Source organism: Heterodontus francisci, chromosome 33, assembly GCF_036365525.1.
Source record: "Heterodontus francisci isolate sHetFra1 chromosome 33, sHetFra1.hap1, whole genome shotgun sequence".
In the NCBI taxonomy this organism is placed as follows: domain Eukaryota; kingdom Metazoa; phylum Chordata; class Chondrichthyes; order Heterodontiformes; family Heterodontidae; genus Heterodontus; species Heterodontus francisci.
In genome coordinates this window covers 4493708-4518566 of record NC_090403.1, presented here as the reverse complement: position 1 = coordinate 4518566, position 24859 = coordinate 4493708, and positions in this window count along the sequence as shown.

Here is a 24859-nt window from a genome sequence, read left to right as displayed (position 1 = left end):
CAGATATCTCCCTGAGAGAGAGGGACTGAGAGACACCAGTCAGTGTACACATATCTCCCTGAGACACAGGGACTGAGAGACACCAGTCAGTGTACAGATATCTCCCTGAGAGAGAGGGACTGAGAGACACCACTCAGTGTACAGATATCTCCCTGAGAGACAGGGACTGAGAGACACCAGTCAGTGTACAGATACCTCCCTGAGAGAGAGGGACTGAGAGACACCAGTCAGTGTACATTTATCTCCCTGAGAGACAGGGACTGAGAGACACCAGTCAGTGTACAGATATCTCCCTGAGAGAGAGGGACTGAGAGACACCACTCAGTGTACAGATATCTCCCTGAGAGAGAGGGACTGAGAGACACCAGTCAGTGTACAGATATCTCTCTGAGAGAGAGGGACTGTGAGACACCAGTCAGTGTACAGATATCTCCCTGAGAGAGAGGGACTGAAAGACACCAGTCAGTGTACAGATATCTCCCTGAGAGAGAGGGACTGAGAGACACCAGTCAGTGTACAGATATCTCCCTGAGAGAGAGGTACTGAGAGACACCACTCAGTGTACAGATATCTCCCTGAGAGACAGGGACTGAGAGACACCACTCATTGTACAGATATCTCCCTGAGAGACAGGGAATGAGAGACACCACTCAGTGTAGAGATATCTCCCTGAGAGAGAGGGACTGAGAGACACCACTCAGTGTACAGATATCTCCCTGAGAGAGAGGGAATGAGAGACACCAGTCAGTGTACATATTTCTCCCTGAGAGACAGGGACTGAGAGACACCACTCAGTGTACAGATACCTCCCTGAGTGAGAGGGACTGAGAGACACCAGTCAGTGTACATATATCTCCCTGAGAGACAGGGACTGAGAGACACCAGTCATGGTATAGATATCTCCCTGAGAGACAGGGATTGAGAGACACCACTCAGTGTACAGATATCTCCCTGAGAGAGAGGGACTGAGAGACACCACTCAGTGTACAGATTTCTCCCTGAGAGACAGGGACTGAGAGACACCAGTCAGTGTACAGATATCTCCCTGAGAGACAGGGGCTGTGAGACACCACTCAGTGTACAGATATCTCCCTGAGAGAGAGTGACTGAGAGACACCAGTCAGTGTACAGATATCTCCCTGAGAGAGAGGGACTGAGAGACACTAGTCAGTGTACATATATCTCCCTGAGAGACAAGGACTGAGAGACACCAGTCAGTGTACATATATCTCCCTGAGAGACAGGGACTGAGAGACACCACTCAGTGTACAGATACCTTCCTGAGAGCGGGCTGAGAGACACCACTCATTGTACATATATCTCCCTGAGAGACAGGGACTGAGAGACACCAGTCAGTGTACAGATATCTCCCTGAGAGAGAGGGACTGAGAGACACCACTCAGTGTACAGATATCTCCCTGAGAGAGAGGGACTGAGAGACACTAGTCAGCGTACAGATATCTCCCTGAGAGAGAGGGACTGAGAGACACCAGTCAGTGTACAGATATCTCCCTGAGAGTCAGGGACTGAGAGACACCACTCAGTGTACAGATATCTCCCTGAGAGAGAGGGACTGAGAGACACCAGTCAGTGTACAGATATCTCCCTGAGAGAGAGGGACTGAGAGACACCAGTCAGTGTACATATATCTCCCTGAGACACAGGGACTGAGAGACACCACTCAGTGTACATATATCTCCCTGAGAGACAGGGACTGAGAGACACCACTCAGTGTACAGATACCTCCCTGAGAGAGAGGGACTGAGAGACACCAGTCAGTGTACAGATATCTCCCTGAGAGAGAGGGACTGAGAGACACCAGTCAGTGTACAGATATCTCCCTGACAGACAGGGACTGAGAGACACCAGTCAGTGTACAGATACCTCCCTGACAGACAGGGACTGAGAGACACCAGTCAGTGTACAGATACCTCCCTGAGAGAGAGGGACTGAGAGACACCAGTCAGTGTACATATATCTCCCTGAGAGACAGGGACTGAGAGACACCAGTCAGTGTACAGATATCTCCCTGAGAGAGAGGGACTGAGAGACACCAGTCAGTGTACAGATATCTCCCTGAGAGACAGGGACTGAGAGACACCAGTCAGTGTACAGATATCTCCGTGAGAGAGAGGTACTGAGAGACACCACTCAGTGTACAGATATCTCCCTGAGAGACAGGGACTGAGACACACCAGTCAGTGTACAGATATCCCCCTGAGAGACAGGGACTGAGAGACACCACTCAGTGTACAGATATCTCCCTGAGAGAGAGGGACTGAGAGACACCACTCAGTGTACAGATATCTCCCTGAGAGAGAGGGACTGAGAGACACCAGTCAGTGTACAGATATCTCCCTGAGAGAGAGGGACTGAGAGACATCACTCAGTGTACAGATATCTCCCTGAGAGAGAGGGACTGAGAGACACCACTCAGTGTACATATATCTCCTTGAGAGACAGGGACTGAGAGACACCACTCAGTGTACAGATACCTCCCTGAGAGAGAGGGACTGAGAGACACCAGTCAGTGTACATATATCTCCCTGAGAGACAGGGACTGAGAGACACCAGTCAGTGTACAGATATCTCCCTGCGAGAGAGGGACTGAGAGACACCACTCAGTGTACAGATATCTCCATGAGAGAGAGGGACTGAGAGACACCAGTCAGCGTACAGATATCTCCCTGAGAGAGAGGGACTGAGAGACACCAGTCAGTGTACAGATATCTCCCTGAGAGAGAGGGACTGTGAGACACCACTCAGTGTACAGATATCTCCCTGAGAGACAGGGACTGAGAGACACCAGTCAGTGTACAGATATCTCCCTGAGAGAGAGGGACTGAGAGACACCACTCAGTGTACAGATATCTCCCTGAGAGACAGGGGCTGAGAGACACCAGTCATTGTACAGATATCTCCCTGAGAGAGAGGGACTGAGAGACACCGCTCAGTGTACAGATTTCTCCCTGAGAGACAGGGACTGAGAGACACCAGTCAGTGCACAGATATCTCCCTGAGAGACAGGGGCTGTGAGACACCACTCAGTGTACAGATATCTCCCTGAGAGAGAGGGACTGAGAGACACCAGTCAGTGTACAGATATCTCCCTGAGAGAGAGGGACTGAGAGACACCGGTCAGTGTACATATATGTCCCTGAGAGACAGGGACTGAGAGACACCACTCAGTGGACAGATACCTCCCTGAGAGAGAGGGACTGAGAGACACCACTCAGTGTACAGATATCTCCCTGAGAGACAAGGACTGAGAGACACCAGTCAGTGTACATATAACTCCCTGAGAGACAGGGACTGAGAGACACCACTCAGTGTACAGATACCTCCCTGAGAGAGGGACTGAGAGACACCAGTCAGTGTACAGATATCTCCCTGAGAGAGAGGGACTGAGAGACACTAGTCAGCGTTCAGATATCTCCCTGAGAGAGAGGGACTGAGAGACACCAGTCAGTGTACAGATATCTCCCTGAGAGACAGGGACTGAGAGACACCACTCAGTGTATAGATATCTCCCTGAGAGACAGGGACTGAGAGACACCAGTCAGTGTACAGATATCTCCCTGAGAGAGAGGGACTGTGAGACACCACTCAGTGTACAGATATCTCCCTGAGAGACAGGGACTGAGAGACACCAGTCAGTGTACAGATATCTCCCTGCGAGAGAGGGACTGAGAGACACCACTCAGTGTACAGATATCTCCATGAGAGAGAGGGACTGAGAGACACCAGTCAGCGTACAGATATCTCCCTGAGAGAGAGGGACTGAGAGACACCAGTCAGTGTACAGATATCTCCCTGAGAGAGAGGGACTGTGAGACACCACTCAGTGTACAGATATCTCCCTGAGAGACAGGGACTGAGAGACACCAGTCAGTGTACAGATATCTCCCTGAGAGAGAGGGACTGAGAGACACCACTCAGTGTACAGATATCTCCCTGAGAGACAGGGGCTGAGAGACACCAGTCATTGTACAGATATCTCCCTGAGAGAGAGGGACTGAGAGACACCGCTCAGTGTACAGATTTCTCCCTGAGAGACAGGGACTGAGAGACACCAGTCAGTGCACAGATATCTCCCAGAGAGACAGGGGCTGTGAGACACCACTCAGTGTACAGATATCTCCCTGAGAGAGAGGGACTGAGAGACACCAGTCAGTGTACAGATATCTCCCTGAGAGAGAGGGACTGAGAGACACCGGTCAGTGTACATATATGTCCCTGAGAGACAGGGACTGAGAGACACCACTCAGTGGACAGATACCTCCCTGAGAGAGAGGGACTGAGAGACACCACTCAGTGTACAGATATCTCCCTGAGAGACAAGGACTGAGAGACACCAGTCAGTGTACATATATCTCCCTGAGAGACAGGGACTGAGAGACACCACTCAGTGTACAGATACCTCCCTGAGAGAGGGACTGAGAGACACCAGTCAGTGTACAGATATCTCCCTGAGAGAGAGGGACTGAGAGACACTAGTCAGCGTTCAGATATCTCCCTGAGAGAGAGGGACTGAGAGACACCAGTCAGTGTACAGATATCTCCCTGAGAGACAGGGACTGAGAGACACCACTCAGTGTATAGATATCTCCCTGAGAGACAGGGACTGAGAGACACCAGTCAGTGTACAGATATCTCCCTGAGAGAGAGGGACTGTGAGACACCACTCAGTGTACAGATATCTCCCTGAGAGACAGGGACTGAGAGCCACCAGTCAGTGTACAGATGTCTCCCTGAGAGAGAGGGACTGTGAGACACCACTCAGTGTACAGATATCTCCCTGAGAGACAGGGACTGAGAGACACCAGTCAGTGTACAGATATCTCCCTGAGAGACAGGGACTGAGAGACACCAGTCAGTGTACAGATGTCTTCCTGAGAGAGAGGGATTGTGAGACACCACTCAGTGTACAGATATCTCCCTGAGAGACAGGGAATGAGAGACACCAGTCAGTGTACAGATATCTCCCTGAGAGAGAGGGACTGAGAGACACCAGTCAGTGTACAGATATCTCCCTGAGAGAGAGGGACTGAGAGACACCACTCAGTGTACAGATATCTCCCTGAGAGAGAGGGACTGAGAGATACCAGTCAGTGTACATATATCTCCCTGAGAGACAGGGACTGAGAGACACCACTCAGTGTACAGATACCTCCCTGAGAGAGAGGGACTGAGAGACACCAGTCAGTGTACATATATCTCCCTGAGAGACAGGGACTGAGAGACACCAGTCAGTGTACAGATATCTCCCTGACAGACAGGGACTGAGAGACACCAGTCAGTGTACAGATACCTCCCTGACAGACAGGGACTGAGAGACACCAGTCAGTGTACAGATACCTCCCTGAGAGAGAGGGACTGAGAGACACCAGTCAGTGTACATATATCTCCCTGAGAGACAGGGACTGAGAGACACCAGTCAGTGTACAGATATCTCCCTGAGAGAGAGGGACTGAGAGACACCAGTCAGTGTACAGATATCTCCCTGAGAGACAGGGACTGAGAGACACCAGTCAGTGTACAGATATCTCCGTGAGAGAGAGGTACTGAGAGACACCACTCAGTGTACAGATATCTCCCTGAGAGACAGGGACTGAGACACACCAGTCAGTGTACAGATATCCCCCTGAGAGACAGGGACTGAGAGACACCACTCAGTGTACAGATATCTCCCTGAGAGAGAGGGACTGAGAGACACCACTCAGTGTACAGATATCTCCCTGAGAGAGAGGGACTGAGAGACACCAGTCAGTGTACAGATATCTCCCTGAGAGAGAGGGACTGAGAGACATCACTCAGTGTACAGATATCTCCCTGAGAGAGAGGGACTGAGAGACACCACTCAGTGTACATATATCTCCTTGAGAGACAGGGACTGAGAGACACCACTCAGTGTACAGATACCTCCCTGAGAGAGAGGGACTGAGAGACACCAGTCAGTGTACATATATCTCCCTGAGAGACAGGGACTGAGAGACACCAGTCAGTGTACAGATATCTCCCTGCGAGAGAGGGACTGAGAGACACCACTCAGTGTACAGATATCTCCATGAGAGAGAGGGACTGAGAGACACCAGTCAGCGTACAGATATCTCCCTGAGAGAGAGGGACTGAGAGACACCAGTCAGTGTACAGATATCTCCCTGAGAGAGAGGGACTGTGAGACACCACTCAGTGTACAGATATCTCCCTGAGAGACAGGGACTGAGAGACACCAGTCAGTGTACAGATATCTCCCTGAGAGAGAGGGACTGAGAGACACCACTCAGTGTACAGATATCTCCCTGAGAGACAGGGGCTGAGAGACACCAGTCATTGTACAGATATCTCCCTGAGAGAGAGGGACTGAGAGACACCGCTCAGTGTACAGATTTCTCCCTGAGAGACAGGGACTGAGAGACACCAGTCAGTGCACAGATATCTCCCTGAGAGACAGGGGCTGTGAGACACCACTCAGTGTACAGATATCTCCCTGAGAGAGAGGGACTGAGAGACACCAGTCAGTGTACAGATATCTCCCTGAGAGAGAGGGACTGAGAGACACCGGTCAGTGTACATATATGTCCCTGAGAGACAGGGACTGAGAGACACGACTCAGTGGACAGATACCTCCCTGAGAGAGAGGGACTGAGAGACACCACTCAGTGTACAGATATCTCCCTGAGAGACAAGGACTGAGAGACACCAGTCAGTGTACATATAACTCCCTGAGAGACAGGGACTGAGAGACACCACTCAGTGTACAGATACCTCCCTGAGAGAGGGACTGAGAGACACCAGTCAGTGTACAGATATCTCCCTGAGAGAGAGGGACTGAGAGACACTAGTCAGCGTTCAGATATCTCCCTGAGAGAGAGGGACTGAGAGACACCAGTCAGTGTACAGATATCTCCCTGAGAGACAGGGACTGAGAGACACCACTCAGTGTATAGATATCTCCCTGAGAGACAGGGACTGAGAGACACCAGTCAGTGTACAGATATCTCCCTGAGAGAGAGGGACTGTGAGACACCACTCAGTGTACAGATATCTCCCTGAGAGACAGGGACTGAGAGACACCAGTCAGTGTACAGATATCTCCCTGCGAGAGAGGGACTGAGAGACACCACTCAGTGTACAGATATCTCCATGAGAGAGAGGGACTGAGAGACACCAGTCAGCGTACAGATATCTCCCTGAGAGAGAGGGACTGAGAGACACCAGTCAGTGTACAGATATCTCCCTGAGAGAGAGGGACTGTGAGACACCACTCAGTGTACAGATATCTCCCTGAGAGACAGGGACTGAGAGACACCAGTCAGTGTACAGATATCTCCCTGAGAGAGAGGGACTGAGAGACACCACTCAGTGTACAGATATCTCCCTGAGAGACAGGGGCTGAGAGACACCAGTCATTGTACAGATATCTCCCTGAGAGAGAGGGACTGAGAGACACCGCTCAGTGTACAGATTTCTCCCTGAGAGACAGGGACTGAGAGACACCAGTCAGTGCACAGATATCTCCCAGAGAGACAGGGGCTGTGAGACACCACTCAGTGTACAGATATCTCCCTGAGAGAGAGGGACTGAGAGACACCAGTCAGTGTACAGATATCTCCCTGAGAGAGAGGGACTGAGAGACACCGGTCAGTGTACATATATGTCCCTGAGAGACAGGGACTGAGAGACACCACTCAGTGGACAGATACCTCCCTGAGAGAGAGGGACTGAGAGACACCACTCAGTGTACAGATATCTCCCTGAGAGACAAGGACTGAGAGACACCAGTCAGTGTACATATATCTCCCTGAGAGACAGGGACTGAGAGACACCACTCAGTGTACAGATACCTCCCTGAGAGAGGGACTGAGAGACACCAGTCAGTGTACAGATATCTCCCTGAGAGAGAGGGACTGAGAGACACTAGTCAGCGTTCAGATATCTCCCTGAGAGAGAGGGACTGAGAGACACCAGTCAGTGTACAGATATCTCCCTGAGAGACAGGGACTGAGAGACACCACTCAGTGTATAGATATCTCCCTGAGAGACAGGGACTGAGAGACACCAGTCAGTGTACAGATATCTCCCTGAGAGAGAGGGACTGTGAGACACCACTCAGTGTACAGATATCTCCCTGAGAGACAGGGACTGAGAGCCACCAGTCAGTGTACAGATGTCTCCCTGAGAGAGAGGGACTGTGAGACACCACTCAGTGTACAGATATCTCCCTGAGAGACAGGGACTGAGAGACACCAGTCAGTGTACAGATATCTCCCTGAGAGACAGGGACTGAGAGACACCAGTCAGTGTACAGATGTCTCCCTGAGAGAGAGGGATTGTGAGACACCACTCAGTGTACAGATATCTCCCTGAGAGACAGGGAATGAGAGACACCAGTCAGTGTACAGATATCTCCCTGAGAGAGAGGGACTGAGAGACACCAGTCAGTGTACAGATATCTCCCTGAGAGAGAGGGACTGAGAGACACCACTCAGTGTACAGATATCTCCCTGAGAGAGAGGGACTGAGAGATACCAGTCAGTGTACATATATCTCCCTGAGAGACAGGGACTGAGAGACACCACTCAGTGTACAGATACCTCCCTGAGAGAGAGGGACTGAGAGACACCAGTCAGTGTACATATATCTCCCTGAGAGACAGGGACTGAGAGACACCAGTCAGTGTACAGATATCTCCCTGCGAGAGAGGGACTGAGAGACACCACTCAGTGTACAGATATCTCCATGAGAGAGAGGGACTGAGAGACACCAGTCAGCGTACAGATATCTCCCTGAGAGAGAGGGACTGAGAGACACCAGTCAGTGTACAGATATCTCCCTGAGAGAGCGGGACTGTGAGACACCACTCAGTGTACAGATATCTCCCTGAGAGACAGGGACTGAAAGACACCAGTCAGTGTACAGATATCTCCCTGAGAGAGAGGGACTGAGAGACACCGCTCAGTGTACAGATTTCTCCCTGAGAGACATGGACTGAGAGACACCAGTCAGTGCACAGATATCTCCCTGAGAGACAGGGGCTGTGAGACACCACTCAGTGTACAGATATCTCCCTGAGAGAGAGGGACTGAGAGACACCAGTCAGTGTACAGATATCTCCCTGAGAGAGAGGGACTGAGAGACACCAGTCAGTGTACAGATGTCTCCCTGAGAGAGAGGGACTGTGAGACACCACTCAGTGCACAGATATCTCCCTGAGAGACAGGGACTGAGAGACACCAGTCAGTGTACAGATATCTCCCTGAGAGACAGGGACTGAGAGACACCAGTCAGTGTACAGATGTCTCCCTGAGAGAGAGGGACTGTGAGACACCACTCAGTGTACAGATATCTCCCTGAGAGACAGGGACTGAGAGACACCAGTCAGTGTACAGATATCTCCCTGAGAGAGAGGGACTGAGAGACACCAGTCAGTGTACAGATATCTCCCTGAGAGAGAGGGACTGAGAGACACCACTCAGTGTACAGATATCTCCCTGAGAGAGAGGGACTGAGAGACACCAGTCAGTGTACATATATCTCCCTGAGAGACAGGGACTGAGAGACACCACTCAGTGTACAGATACCTCCCTGAGAGAGAGGGACTGAGAGACACCAGTCAGTGTACATATATCTCCCTGAGAGACAGGGACTGAGAGACACCAGTCAGTGTACAGATATCTCCCTGCGAGAGAGGGACTGAGAGACACCACTCAGTGTACAGATATCTCCATGAGAGAGAGGGACTGAGAGACACCAGTCAGCGTACAGATATCTCCCTGAGAGAGAGGGACTGAGAGACACCAGTCAGTGTACAGATATCTCCCTGAGAGAGAGGGACTGTGAGACACCACTCAGTGTACAGATATCTCCCTGAGAGACAGGGACTGAGAGACACCAGTCAGTGTACAGATATCTCCCTGAGAGAGAGGGACTGAGAGACACCGCTCAGTGTACAGATTTCTCCCTGAGAGACATGGACTGAGAGACACCAGTCAGTGCACAGATATCTCCCTGAGAGACAGGGGCTGTGAGACACCACTCAGTGTACAGATATCTCCCTGAGAGAGAGGGACTGAGAGACACCAGTCAGTGTACAGATATCTCCCTGAGAGAGTGGGACTGAGAGACACCGGTCAGTGTACATATATGTCCCTGAGAGACAGGGACTGAGAGACACCACTCAGTGGACAGATACCTCCCTGAGAGAGAGGGACTGAGAGGAACCACTCAGTGTACAGATATCTCCCTGAGAGACAAGGACTGAGAGACACCAGTCAGTGTACATATATCTCCCTGAGAGACAGGGGCTGAGAGACACCACTCAGTGTACAGATACCTCCCTGAGAGAGGGACTGAGAGACACCAGTCAGTGTACAGATATCTCCCTGAGAGAGAGGGACTGAGAGACACTAGTCAGCCTTCAGATATCTCCCTGAGAGAGAGGGACTGAGAGACACCAGTCAGTGTACAGATATCTCCCTGAGAGACAGGGACTGAGAGACACCACTCAGTGTATAGATATCTCCCTGAGAGACAGGGACTGAGAGACACCAGTCAGTGTACAGATATCTCCCTGAGAGAGAGGGACTGTGAGACACCACTCAGTGTACATATATCTCCCTGAGAGACAGGGACTGAGAGACACCACTCAGTGTACAGATACCTCCCTGAGAGAGGGACTGAGAGACACCAGTCAGTGTACAGATATCTCCCTGAGAGAGAGGGACTGTGAGACACCACTCAGTGTACAGATATCTCCCTGAGAGACAGGGACTGAGAGACACCAGTCAGTGTACAGATATCTCCCTGAGAGAGAGGGACTGAGAGACACCACTCAGTGTACAGATATCTCCCTGAGAGACAGGGGCTGAGAGACACCAGTCATTGTACAGATATCTCCCTGAGAGAGAGGGACTGAGAGACACCGCTCAGTGTACAGATTTCTCCCTGAGAGACAGGGACTGAGAGACACCAGTCAGTGCACAGATATCTCCCTGAGAGACAGGGGCTGTGAGACACCACTCAGTGTACAGATATCTCCCTGAGAGAGAGGGACTGAGAGACACCAGTCAGTGTACAGATATCTCCCTGAGAGAGAGGGACTGAGAGACACCGGGCAGTGTACATATATGTCCCTGAGAGACAGGGACTGAAAGACACCACTCAGTGGACAGATACGTCCCTGAGAGAGAGGGACTGAGAGACACCACTCAGTGTACAGATATCTCCCTGAGAGACAAGGACTGAGAGACACCAGTCAGTGTACATATATCTCCCTGAGAGACAGGGACTGAGAGACACCACTCAGTGTACAGATACCTCCCTGAGAGAGGGACTGAGAGACACCAGTCAGTGTACAGATATCTCCCTGAGAGAGAAGGACTGAGAGACACTAGTCAGCGTTCAGATATCTCCCTGAGAGAGAGGGACTGAGAGACACCAGTCAGTGTACAGATATCTCCCTGAGAGACAGGGACTGAGAGACACCACTCAGTGTATAGATATCTCCCTGAGAGACAGGGACTGAGAGACACCAGTCAGTGTACAGATATCTCCCTGAGAGAGAGGGACTGTGAGACACCACTCAGTGTACAGATATCTCCCTGAGAGACAGGGACTGAGAGACACCAGTCAGTGTACAGATGTCTCCCTGAGAGAGAGGGACTGTGAGACACCAGTCAGTGTACAGATATCTCCCTGAGAGACAGGGACTGAGAGACACCACTCAGTGTACAGATATCTCCCTGAGAGACAGGGACTGAGAGACACCAGTCAGTGTACAGATGTCTCCCTGAGAGAGAGGGACTGTGAGACACCACTCAGTGTGCAGATATCTCCCTGAGAGACAGGGACTGAGAGACACCAGTCAGTGTACAGATATCTCCCTGAGAGAGAGGGACTGAGAGACACCAGTCAGTGTACAGATATCTCCCTGAGAGAGAGGGACTGAGAGACACCACTCAGTGTACAGATATCTCCCTGAGAGAGAGGGACTGAGAGACACCAGTCAGTGTACATATATCTCCCTGAGAGACAGGGACTGAGAGACACCACTCAGTGAACAGATACCTCCCTGAGAGAGAGGGACTGAGAGACACCAGTCAGTGTACATATATCTCCCTGAGAGACAGGGACTGAGAGACACCAGTCAGTGTACAGATATCTCCCTGCGAGAGAGGGACTGAGAGACACCACTCAGTGTACAGATATCTCCATGAGAGAGAGGGACTGAGAGACACCAGTCAGCGTACAGATATCTCCCTGAGAGAGAGGGACTGAGAGACACCAGTCAGTGTACAGATATCTCCCTGAGAGAGAGGGACTGTGAGACACCACTCAGTGTACAGATATCTCCCTGAGAGACAGGGACTGAGAGACACCAGTCAGTGTACAGATATCTCCCTGAGAGAGAGGGACTGAGAGACACCACTCAGTGTACAGATATCTCCCTGAGAGACAGGGACTGAGAGACACCAGTCATTGTACAGATATCTCCCTGAGAGAGAGGGACTGAGAGACACCGCTCAGTGTACAGATTTCTCCCTGAGAGACATGGACTGAGAGACACCAGTCAGTGCACAGATATCTCCCTGAGAGACAGGGGCTGTGAGACACCACTCAGTGTACAGATATCTCCCTGAGAGAGAGGGACTGAGAGACACCAGTCAGTGTACAGATATCTCCCTGAGAGAGTGGGACTGAGAGACACCGGTCAGTGTACATATATGTCCCTGAGAGACAGGGACTGAGAGACACCACTCAGTGGACAGATACCTCCCTGAGAGAGAGGGACTGAGAGACACCACTCAGTGTACAGATATCTCCCTGAGAGACAAGGACTGAGAGACACCAGTCAGTGTACATATATCTCCCTGAGAGACAGGGACTGAGAGACACCACTCAGTGTACAGATACCTCCCTGAGAGAGGGACTGAGAGACACCAGTCAGTGTACAGATATCTCCCTGAGAGAGAGGGACTGAGAGACACTAGTCAGCGTTCAGATATCTCCCTGAGAGAGAGGGACTGAGAGACACCAGTCAGTGTACAGATATCTCCCTGAGAGACAGGGACTGAGAGACACCACTCAGTGTATAGATATCTCCCTGAGAGACAGGGACTGAGAGACACCAGTCAGTGTACAGATATCTCCCTGAGAGAGAGGGACTGTGAGACACCACTCAGTGTACAGATATCTCCCTGAGAGACAGGGACTGAGAGACACCAGTCAGTGTACAGATGTCTCCCTGAGAGAGAGGGACTGTGAGACACCACTCAGTGTACAGATATCTCCCTGAGAGACAGGGACTGAGAGACACCAGTCAGTGTACAGATATCTCCCTGAGAGAGAGGGACTGAGAGACACCACTCAGTGTACAGATATCCCCCTGTGAGACAGGGACTGAGAGACACCAGTCACTGTACAAATATCTCCCTGAGAGAGAGGGACTGAGAGACACCACTCAGTGTACATAAAGCTTCCTGAGAGACAGGGACTGAGAGACACCAGTCAGTGTACAGATATCTCCCTGAGAGACACCACTCAGTGTACATAAAGCTCCCTGAGAGACAGGGACTGAGAGACACCACTCGGTGTATAGATAGCTCCCTGACAGACAGGGACTGAGAGACACCAGACAATGTACAGATATCTCCCTGAGAGACAGGGGCTGTGAGACACCACTCAGTGTACAGATATCTCCCTGAGAGAGAGGGACTGAGAGACACCAGTCAGTGTCCAGATATCTCCCTGAGAGAGAGGGACTGAGAGACACCAGTCAGTGTACATATATCTCCCTGAGAGACAGGGACTGAGAGACACCACTCAGTGTACAGATATCTCCCTGAGAGAGAGGGACTGAGAGACACCACTCAGTGTACAGATATCTCCCTGAGAGAGAGGGACTGAGAGACACCAGTCAGTGTACAGATATCTCCCTGAGAGAGAGCGACTGAGAGACACCACTCAGTGTACAGATATCTCCCTCAGAGACAGGGACTGAGAGACACCAGTCAGTGTACAGATATCTCCCTGAGAGACAGGGACTGAGAGACACCAGTCAGTGTACAGATATCTCCCTGAGAGAGAGGGACTGAGAGACACCACTCAGTGTACAGATATCTCCATGAGAGAGAGGGACTGAGAGACACAGTCAGCGTACAGATATCTCCCTGAGAGAGAGGGACTGAGAGACACCAGTCAGTGTACAGATATCTCCCTGAGAGAGAGGGACTGTGAGACACCACTCAGTGTACAGATATCTCCCTGAGAGACAGGGACTGAGAGACACCAGTCAGTGTACAGATATCTCCCTGAGAGACAGGGACTGAGAGACACCACTCAGTGTACAGATATCTCCCTGAGAGACAGGGACTGAGAGACACCAGTCATTGTACAGATATCTCCCTGAGAGAGAGGGACTGAGAGACACCGCTCAGTGTACAGATTTCTCCCTGAGAGACAGGGACTGAGAGACACCAGTCAGTGCACAGATATCTCCCTGAGAGACAGGGGCTGTGAGACACCACTCAGTGTACAGATATCTCCCTGAGAGAGAGGGACTGAGAGACACCAGTCAGTGTACAGATATCTCCCTGAGAGAGAGGGACTGAGAGACACCAGTCAGTGTACAGATATCTCCATCAGAGACAGGGACTGAGAGACACCAGTCAGTGTACAGATATCTCCCTGAGAGACAGGGACTGAGAGACACCAGTCAGTGTACAGATATCTCCCTGAGAGAGAGGGACTGAGAGACACCACTCAGTGTACAGATATCTCCATGAGAGAGAGGGACTGAGAGACACAGTCAGCGTACAGATATCTCCCTGAGAGAGAGGGACTGAGAGACACCACTCAGTGTACAGATATCTCCCTGAGAGACAGGGACTGAGAGACACCAGTCAGTGTACAGATATCTCCCTGAGAGAGAGGGACTGAGAGACACCACTCAGTGTACAGATATCTCCCTGAGAGAGAGGGACTGTGAGACACCACTCAGTGTACAGATATCTCCCTGAGAGACAGGGACTGAGAGACACCAGTCAGTGTACAGATATCTCCCTGAGAGAGAGGGACTGAGAGACACCTCTCAGTGTACAGATATCTCCCTGAGAGACAGGGACTGAGAGACACCAGTCACTGTACAAATATCTCCCTGAGAGAGAGGGACTGAGAGACACCACTCAGTGTACATAAAGCTTCCTGAGAGACAGGGACTGAGAGACACCAGTCAGTGTACAGATATCTCCCTGAGAGACACCACTCAGTGTACATAAAGCTCCCTGAGAGACAGGGACTGAGAGACACCACTCGGTGTATAGATATCTCCCTGACAGACAGGGACTGAGAGATACCAGACAATGTACAGATATCTCCCTGAGAGACAGGGGCTGTGAGACACCACTCAGTGTACAGATATCTCCCTGAGAGAGAGGGACTGAGAGACACCAGTCAGTGTCCAGATATCTCCCTGAGAGAGAGGGACTGAGAGACACCAGTCAGTGTACATATATCGCCCTGAGAGACAGGGACTGAGAGACACCACTCAGTGTACAGATATCTCCCTGAGAGAGAGGGACTGAGAGACACCACTCAGTGCACAGATATCTCCCTGAGAGAGAGGGACTGAGAGACACCAGTCAATGTACAGATATCTCCCTGAGAGAGAGCGACTGAGAGACACCACTCAGTGTACAGATCTCTCCCTCAGAGACAGGGACTGAGAGACACCAGTCAGTGTACAGATATCTCCCTGAGAAACAGGGACTGAGAGACACCAGTCGGTGTACAGATATCTCCCTGAGAGAGAGGGACTGAGAGACACCACTCAGTGTACAGATATCTCCATGAGAGAGAGGGACTGAGAGACACAGTCAGCGTACAGATATCTCCCTGAGAGAGAGGGACTGAGAGACACCAGTCAGTGTACAGATATCTCCCTGAGAGAGAGGGACTGTGAGACACCAGTCAGTGTACAGATATCTCCCTGAGAGACAGGGACTGAGAGACACCACTCAGTGTACAGATATCTCCCTGAGAGACAGGGACTGAGAGACACCAGTCATTGTACAGATATCTCCCTGAGAGAGAGGGACTGAGAGACACCGCTCAGTGTACAGATTTCTCCCTGAGAGACAGGGACTGAGAGACACCAGTCAGTGCACAGATATCTCCCTGAGAGACAGGGGCTGTGAGACACCACTCAGTGTACAGATATCTCCCTGAGAGAGAGGGACTGAGAGACACCAGTCAGTGTACAGATATCTCCCTGAGAGAGAGGGACTGAGAGACACCAGTCAGTGTACAGATATCTCCCTGAGAGAGAGCGACTGAGAGACACCACTCAGTGTACAGATATCTCCCTCAGAGACAGGGACTGAGAGACACCAGTCAGTGTACAGATATCTCCCTGAGAGACAGGGACTGAGAGACACCAGTCAGTGTACAGATATCTCCCTGAGAGAGAGGGACTGAGAGACACCAGTCAGTGTACAGATATCTCCCTGAGAGAGAGGGACTGAGAGACACCAGTCAGTGTACAGATATCTCCCTGAGAGAGAGGGACTGTGAGACACCACTCAGTGTACAGATATCTCCCTGAGAGACAGGGACTGAGAGACACCAGTCAGTGTACAGATATCTCCCTGAGAGACAGGGACTGAGAGACACCACTCAGTGTACAGATATCTCCCTGAGAGACAGGGACTGAGAGACACCAGTCATTGTACAGATATCTCCCTGAGAGAGAGGGACTGAGAGACACCGCTCAGTGTACAGATTTCTCCCTGAGAGACAGGGACTGAGAGACACCAGTCAGTGCACAGATATCTCCCTGAGAGACAGGGGCTGTGAGACACCACTCAGTGTACAGATATCTCCCTGAGAGAGAGGGACTGAGAGACACCAGTCAGTGTACAGATATCTCCCTGAGAGAGAGGGACTGAGAGACACCAGTCAGTGTACAGATATCTCCCTGAGAGAGAGCGACTGAGAGACACCACTCAGTGTACAGATATCTCCATCAGAGACAGGGACTGAGAGACACCAGTCAGTGTACAGATATCTCCCTGAGAGACAGGGACTGAGAGACACCAGTCAGTGTACAGATATCTCCCTGAGAGAGAGGGACTGAGAGACACCACTCAGTGTACAGATATCTCCATGAGAGAGAGGGACTGAGAGACACAGTCAGCGTACAGATATCTCCCTGAGAGAGAGGGACTGAGAGACACCACTCAGTGTACAGATATCTCCCTGAGAGACAGGGACTGAGAGACACCAGTCAGTGTACAGATATCTCCCTGAGAGAGAGGGACTGAGAGACACCACTCAGTGTACAGATATCTCCCTGAGAGAGAGGGACTGTGAGACACCACTCAGTGTACAGATATCTCCCTGAGAGACAGGGACTGAGAGACACCAGTCAGTGTACAGATATCTCCCTGAGAGAGAGGGACTGAGAGACACCTCTCAGTGTACAGATATCTCCCTGAGAGACAGGGACTGAGAGACACCAGTCACTGTACAAATATCTCCCTGAGAGAGAGGGACTGAGAGACACCACTCAGTGTACATAAAGCTTCCTGAGAGACAGGGACTGAGAGACACCAGTCAGTGTACAGATATCTCCCTGAGAGACACCACTCAGTGTACATAAAGCTCCCTGAGAGACAGGGACTGAGAGACACCACTCGGTGTATAGATAGCTCCCTGACAGACAGGGACTGAGAGATACCAGACAATGTACAGATATCTCCCTGAGAGACAGGGGCTGTGAGACACCACTCAGTGTACAGATATCTCCCTGAGAGAGAGGGACTGAGAGACACCAGTCAGTGTCCAGATATCTCCCTGAGAGAGAGGGACTGAGAGACACCAGTCAGTGTACATATATCGCCCTGAGAGACAGGGACTGAGAGACACCACTCAGTGTACAGATATCTCCCTGAGAGAGAGGGACTGAGAGACACCACTCAGTGCACAGATATCTCCCTGAGAGAGAGGGACTGAGAGACACCAGTCAATGTACAGATATCTCCCTGAGAGAGAGCGACTGAGAGACACCACTCAGTGTACAGATCTCTCCCTCAGAGACAGGGACTGAGAGACACCAGTCAGTGTACAGATATCTCCCTGAGAAACAGGGACTGAGAGACACCAGTCGGTGTACAGATATCTCCCTGAGAGAGAGGGACTGAGAGACACCACTCAGTGTACAGATATCTCCATGAGAGAGAGGGACTGAGAGACACAGTCAGCGTACAGATATCTCCCTGAGAGAGAGGGACTGAGAGACACCAGTCAGTGTACAGATATCTCCCTGAGAGAGAGGGACTGTGAGACACCAGTCAGTGTACAGATATCTCCCTGAGAGACAGGGACTGAGAGACACCAGTCAGTGTACAGATATCTCCCTGAGAGAGAGGGACTGAGAGACACCACTCAGTGTACAGATATCTCCCTGAGAGACAGGGACTGAGAGACACCAGTCATTGTACAGATATCTCCCTGAGAGAGAGGGACTGAGAGACACCGCTCAGTGTACAGATTTCTCCCTGAGAGACAGGGACTGAGAGACACCAGTCAGTGCACAGATATCTCCCTGAGAGACAGGGGCTGTGAGACACCACTCAGTGTACAGATATCTCCCTGAGAGAGAGGGACTGAGAGACACCAGTCAGTGTACAGATATCTCCCTGAGAGAGAGGGACTGAGAGACACCAGTCAGTGTACAGATATCTCCCTGAGAGAGAGCGACTGAGAGACACCACTCAGTGTACAGATATCTCCCTCAGAGACAGGGACTGAGAGACACCAGTCAGTGTACAGATATCTCCCTGAGAGACAGGGACTGAGAGACACCAGTCAGTGTACAGATATCTCCCTGAGAGAGAGGGACTGAGAGACACCAGTCAGTGTACAGATATCTCCCTGAGAGAGAGGGACTGAGAGACACCAGTCAGTGTACAGATATCTCCCTGAGAGAGAGCGACTGAGAGACACCACTCAGTGTACAGATATCTCCCTCAGAGACAGGGACTGAGAGACACCAGTCAGTGTACAGATATCTCCCTGAGAGACAGGGACTGAGAGACACCAGTCAGTGTACAGATATCTCCCTGAGAGAGAGGGACTGAGAGACACCACTCAGTGTACAGATGTCTCCATGAGAGAGAGGGACTGAGAGACACAGTCAGTGTACAGATATCTCCCTGAGAGAGAGGGACTGAGAGACACCAGTCAGTGTACAGATATCTCCCTGAGAGAGAGGGACTGTGAGACACCACTCAGTGTACAGATATCTCCCTGAGAGACAGGGACTGAGAGACACCAGTCAGTGTACAGATATCTCCCTGAGAGAGAGGGACTGAGAGACACCACTCAGTGTACAGATATCTCCCTGAGAGACAGGGACTGAGAGACACCAGTCATTGTACAGATATCTCCCTGAGAGAGAGGGACTGAGAGACACCGCTCAGTGTACAGATTTCTCCCTGAGAGACAGGGACTGAGAGACACCAGTCAGTGCACAGATATCTCCCTGAGAGACAGGGGCTGTGAGACACCACTCAGTGTACAGATATCTCCCTGAGAGAGAGGAACTGAGAGACACCAGTCAGTGTACAGATATCTCCCTGAGAGAGAGGGACTGAGAGACACCGGTCAGTGTACATATATGTCCCTGAGAGACAGGGACTGAGAGACACCACTCAGTGGACAGATACCTCCCTGAGAGAGAGGGACTGAGAGACACCAGTCAGTGTACAGATATCTCCCTGAGAGAGAGGGACTGAGAGACACCACTCAGTGCACAGATATCTCCCTGAGGGACAGGGACTGAGAGACACCAGTCAGAGTACAGATATCTGCCTAAGAGAGAGGGACTGAGAGACACCACTCAGTGTACAGATATCTCCCTGAGAGACAGGAACTGAGAGACACCAGTCAGTGTACAGATGTCTCCCTGAGAGAGAGGGACTGTGAGACACCACTCAGTGTACAGATATCTCCCTGAGAGAGAGGGACTGAGAGACACCAGTCAGTGTACAGATATCTCCCTGAGAGAGAGGGACTGAGAGACACCACTCAGTGTACAGATATCTCCCTGAGAGACAGGGACTGAGAGACACCAGTCACTGTACAAATATCTCACTGAGAGAGAGGGACTGAGAGACACCACTCAGTGTACATAAAGTTTCCTGAGAGACAGGGACTGAGAGACACCAGTCAGTGTACAGATATCTCCCTGAGAGAGAGCGACTGAGAGACACCACTCAGTGTACAGATATCTCCCTCAGAGACAGGGACTGAGAGACACCAGTCAGTGTACAGATATCTCCCTGAGAGAGAGGGACTGAGAGACACCAGTCAGTGTACAGATATCTCCCTGAGAGAGAGGGACTGTGAGACACCACTCAGTGTACAGATATCTCCCTGAGAGACAGGGACTGAGAGACACCAGTCAGTGTACAGATATCTCCCTGAGAGAGAGGGACTGAGAGACACCACTCAGTGTACAGATATCTCCCTGAGAGACAGGGACTGAGAGACACCAGTCATTGTACAGACATCTCCCTGAGAGAGAGGGACTGAGAGACACCGCTCAGTGTACAGATTTCTCCCTGAGAGACAGGGACTGAGAGACACCAGTCAGTGCACAGATATCTCCCTGAGAGACAGGGGCTGTGAGACACCACTCAGTGTACAGATATCTCCCTGAGAGAGAGGGACTGAGAGACACCAGTCAGTGTACAGATATCTCCCTGAGAGAGAGGGACTGAGAGACACCGGTCAGTGTACATATATGTCCCTGAGAGACAGGGACTGAGAGACACCACTCAGTGGACAGATACCTCCCTGAGAGAGAGGGACTGAGAGACACCAGTCAGTGTACAGATATCTCCCTGAGAGAGAGGGACTGAGAGACACCACTCAGTGCACAGATATCTCCCTGAGAGACAGGGACTGAGAGACACCAGTCAGAGTACAGATATCTGCCTGAGAGAGAGGGACTGAGAGACACCATTCAGTGTACAGATATCTCCCTGAGAGACAGGAACTGAGAGACACCACTCAGTGTACAGATATCTCCCTGAGAGCGAGGGACTGAGAGACACCACTCAGTGTACAGATACCTCCCTGAGAGACAAGGACTGAGAGACACCAGTCAGTGTACATATATCTCCCTGAGAGACAGGGACTGAGAGACACCACTCAGTGTACAGATACCTCCCTGAGAGAGGGACTGAGAGACACCAGTCAGTGTACATATATCTCCCTGAGACACAGGGACTGAGAGACACCAGTCAGTGTACAGATATCTCCCTGAGAGAGAGGGACTGAGGGACACCACTCAGTGTACAGATATCTCCCTGAGAGAGAGGGACTGAGAGACACTAGTCAGCGTTCAGATATCTCCCTGAGAGAGAGGGACTGAGAGACACCATTCAGTGTACAGATATCTCCCTGACAGACAGGGACTGAGAGACACCACTCAGTGTATAGATATCTCCCTGAGAGACAGGGACTGAGAGACACCACTCAGTGTACAGATATCTCCCTGAGAGAGAGGGACTGAGAGACACCAGTCAGTGTACAGATATCTCCCTGAGAGAGAGCGACTGAGAGACACCACTCAGTGTACAGATATCTCCCTCAGAGACAGGGACTGAGAGACACCAGTCAGTGTACAGATATCTCCCTGAGAGACAGGGGCTGTGAGACACCACTCAGTGTACAGATATCTCCCTGAGAGAGAGGGACTGAGAGACACCAGTCAGTGTACAGATATCTCCCTGAGAGAGAGGGACTGAGAGACACCAGTCAGTGTACAGATATCTCCCTGAGAGAGAGCGACTGAGAGACACCACTCAGTGTACAGATATCTCCCTCAGAGACAGGGACTGAGAGACACCAGTCAGTGTACAGATATCTCCCTGAGAGACAGGGACTGAGAGACACCAGTCAGTGTACAGATATCTCCCTGAGAGAGAGGGACTGAGAGACACCACTCAGTGTACAGATATCTCCATGAGAGAGAGGGACTGAGAGACACAGTCAGCGTACAGATATCTCCCTGAGAGAGAGGGACTGAGAGACACCACTCAGTGTACAGATATCTCCCTGAGAGACAGGGACTGAGAGACACCAGTCAGTGTACAGATATCTCCCTGAGAGAGAGGGACTGAGAGACACCACTCAGTGTACAGATATCTCCCTGAGAGAGAGGGACTGTGAGACACCACTCAGTGTACAGATATCTCCCTGAGAGACAGGGACTGAGAGACACCAGTCAGTGTACAGATATCTCCCTGAGAGAGAGGGACTGAGAGACACCACTCAGTGTACAGATATCTCCCTGAGAGACAGGGACTGAGAGACACCAGTCACTGTACAAATATCTCCCTGAGAGAGAGGGACTGAGAGACACCACTCAGTGTACATAAAGCTTCCTGAGAGACAGGGACTGAGAGACACCAGTCAGTGTACAGATATCTCCCTGAGAGACACCACTCAGTGTACATAAAGCTCCCTGAGAGACAGGGACTGAGAGACACCACTCGGTGTATAGATAGCTCCCTGACAGACAGGGACTGAGAGACACCAGACAATGTACAGATATCTCCCTGAGAGACAGGGGCTGTGAGACACCACTCAGTGTACAGATATCTCCCTGAGAGAGAGGGACTGAGAGACACCAGTCAGTGTCCAGATATCTCCCTGAGAGAGAGGGACTGAGAGACACCAGTCAGTGTACATATATCTCCCTGAGAGGCAGGGACTGAGAGACACCACTCAGTGTACAGATATCTCCCTGAGCGAGAGGGACTGAGAGACACCACTCAGTGTACAGATATCTCCCTGAGAGAGAGGGACTGAGAGACACCAGTCAGTGTACAGATATCTCCCTGAGAGAGAGCGACTGAGAGACACCACTCAGTGTACAGATATCTCCCTCAGAGACAGGGACTGAGAGACACCAGTCAGTGTACAGATATCTCCCTGAGAGACAGGGACTGAGAGACACCAGTCAGTGTACAGATATCTCCCTGAGAGAGAGGGACTGAGAGACACCACTCAGTGTACAGATATCTCCATGAGAGAGAGGGACTGAGAGACACAGTCAGCGTACAGATATCTCCCTGAGAGAGAGGGACTGAGAGACACCAGTCAGTGTACAGATATCTCCCTGAGAGAGAGGGACTGTGAGAAACCACTCAGTGTACAGATATCTCCCTGAGAGACAGGGACTGAGAGACACCAGTCAGTGTACAGATATCTCCCTGAGAGAGAGGGACTGAGAGACACCACTCAGTGTACAGATATCTCCCTGAGAGACAGGGACTGAGAGACACCAGTCATTGTACAGATATCTCCCTGAGAGAGAGGGACTGAGAGACACCGCTCAGTGTACAGATTTCTCCCTGAGAGACAGGGACTGAGAGACACCAGTCAGTGCACAGATATCTCCCTGAGAGACAGGGGCTGTGAGACACCACTCAGTGTACAGATATCTCCCTGAGAGAGAGGGACTGAGAGACACCACTCAGTGTACAGATATCTCCATGAGAGAGAGGGACTGAGAGACACAGTCAGCGTACAGATATCTCCCTGAGAGAGAGGGACTGAGAGACACCAGTCAGTGTACAGATATCTCCCTGAGAGAGAGGGACTGTGAGACACCACTCAGTGTACAGATATCTCCCTGAGAGACAGGGACTGAGAGACACCAGTCAGTGTACAGATATCTCCCTGAGAGAGAGGGACTGAGAGACACCACTCAGTGTACAGATATCTCCCTGAGAGACAGGGACTGAGAGACACCAGTCATTGTACAGATATCTCCCTGAGAGAGAGGGACTGAGAGACACCGCTCAGTGTACAGATTTCTCCCTGAGAGACAGGGACTGAGAGACACCAGTCAGTGCACAGATATCTCCCTGAGAGACAGGGGCTGTGAGACACCACTCAGTGTACAGATATCTCCCTGAGAGAGAGGAACTGAGAGACACCAGTCAGTGTACAGATATCTCCCTGAGAGAGAGGGACTGAGAGACACCGGTCAGTGTACATATATGTCCCTGAGAGACAGGGACTGAGAGACACCACTCAGTGGACAGATACCTCCCTGAGAGAGAGGGACTGAGAGACACCAGTCAGTGTACAGATATCTCCCTGAGAGAGAGGGACTGAGAGACACCACTCAGTGCACAGATATCTCCCTGAGGGACAGGGACTGAGAGACACCAGTCAGAGTACAGATATCTGCCTAAGAGAGAGGGACTGAGAGACACCATTCAGTGTACAGATATCTCCCTGAGAGACAGGAACTGAGAGACACCAGTCAGTGTACAGATGTCTCCCTGAGAGAGAGGGACTGTGAGACACCACTCAGTGTACAGATATCTCCCTGAGAGACAGGGACTGAGAGACACCAGTCAGTGTACAGATATCTCCCTGAGAGAGAGGGACTGAGAGACACCACTCAGTGTACAGATATCTCCCTGAGAGACAGGGACTGAGAGACACCAGTCACTGTACAAATATCTCCCTGAGAGAGAGGGACTGAGAGACACCAGTCAGTGTACATATATCTCCCTGAGAGGCAGGGACTGAGAGACACCACTCAGTGTACAGATATCTCCCTGAGCGAGAGGGACTGAGAGACACCACTCAGTGTACAGATATCTCCCTGAGAGAGAGGGACTGAGAGACACCAGTCAGTGTACAGATATCTCCCTGAGAGAGAGCGACTGAGAGACACCACTCAGTGTACAGATATCTCCCTCAGAGACAGGGACTGAGAGACACCAGTCAGTGTACAGATATCTCCCTGAGAGACAGGGACTGAGAGACA